We start from the raw sequence: 1,629 nt of genomic DNA, 5'->3' as shown, positions 1-1,629 counted from the left end.
CTATCTGAAGTTATAATTGTAATATAAGCACAATTAACCATGGTAAGAAAGACAAATTAAATATGAAATTTGAATATATAAAATTAAATAAAAAATTATATATATGTTTAGAAAAACTATATCTTCATCATTGAACCAGTGCCTTGTCACATCAAAGAATGTCAAAACACCCATACTCTATCCAAACCCTTTATACTATATATAAATCCAATCACCGTCCCTGTAAACTCTATATAAACCCTCAGAATAAGATTTACCATTTAAACCATTAAACAATATCATAAACATCAAATATTTAAATATTGGTAATACATGCTTAAGCTATAATAAAAACGTTGGTTTCAGTAAAAAGAAGGAAAATCTAAATTGGGAGAAAAACCCATTATAAGGGCTTCAAGCCAGAGTAATGAAAACGTGAATTTTCCGTTTTGCTCGTGACTTTCTGAAATGAAAAGAAAAATTATTCTGATATAAAGAATAACCAAAATGGTTATAAATATTCACCGATCTGTAAAGATGTGAAAGTTGATTTTCCCTGGTCAAACGAAGTGAATACATTCCCGGTATAAAATGCTATTATAAACGAAGAACAGTCGAACCGGATAATATTGAATACCTAGATACAAATAGAAAATAATTTAGTATGTATGAGAAAATTTCTAACAGATAAAATAGTAATAAAAACAAGAATGACCAACAAGTCTGGTGCGAAATTACCTTCTGAAGATTTTTCCATATGTCGTCGACATAGTTCCTCAAAATTAGTGCCAGAGGAATTATATGATAACAAATTAATATTAATAAGAACAGTGTAAATTTTTGTTAGAACGAGAGCCAAATATGGATTAAAAAAAAAAAACCCGTGAAGAACTGGCAACGATGGACTATGGAAAACCCTGATAAATTAGTTAACTACACTAAGTATGTTACAGTCGTTTAGAGAAGAAGTAAGAAACAAATTTCAAAATCCTCTCTAGATATTTCGAAAAAGAAACCAAAGAATAATCTCGACATATTTTGCAAAATGACCATAGGAATTTCTGGAAATGAACAACATAGAATAACAAAAAAAAAATAACAAGTAGTTGAACAACCCTCGCTGAGGGTTATAAATTTTTTTGCTAGGGTTTCTGACTCGGTGAAAACCCTGTATTCATTTTTAAAGGAATAATATATACAGAGATACGCTATGTCTGTGAATGGTAGGGTTACAACAAGAGATTCTACCGATGACCGTACTGTAAAATTAGCAAAAGAACCTTACTGTAAAATTAACAAAAGGAGTACTCAACTGTATTCGTTCATGACCACACTAAAATGAGCTCAAACCCTGGATCTGCAACCTGTGAATTAAAAACAAAAAACACAGTTATATATAAATAATGTGAATGGAGGAGAAATTACATGGTAAGAATGAAGAATTTACCAGACTGTAGCTATAACTATACCTATGAAGAAATGATATTATGCCACTGAGAAAAACCTCCTTTCAACAGGTAGCAACGACAAAGATTTACTAATGAAAGTTGGAGGAAGTGTAACTTGGCGTTCATGCAACACCTGTTATTACCTCGTCTCCACTGCCAATTGTGAGAGTTAAAGGAAGGCTAGTGGAGAACAGGAGAAAAC

At 31.3% G+C, this 1,629-nt stretch overlaps 1 long non-coding RNA gene across 1 annotated transcript; it reads right to left on the bottom strand.

Moving 5' to 3' along the window:
- Positions 1-345: 345 nt before the first annotated feature.
- LOC149150027 (uncharacterized) lies at positions 346-764 on the bottom strand. The gene is made up of 2 exons (XR_016262783.1): positions 718-764; positions 346-442 (listed from the first exon to the last, which is right to left on the bottom strand). It is a non-coding gene; the product is annotated as an uncharacterized LOC149150027 (long non-coding RNA).
- Positions 765-1,629: the final 865 nt, after the last annotated feature.

This window comes from Pinus tabuliformis, chromosome 9 (assembly GCF_031772625.1).
Source record: "Pinus tabuliformis cultivar Carrire ecotype Pingquan chromosome 9, CPIR1, whole genome shotgun sequence".
NCBI classification, from domain to species: domain Eukaryota; kingdom Viridiplantae; phylum Streptophyta; class Pinopsida; order Pinales; family Pinaceae; genus Pinus; species Pinus tabuliformis.
This window is presented reverse-complemented; position numbering and strand designations above follow the sequence as displayed.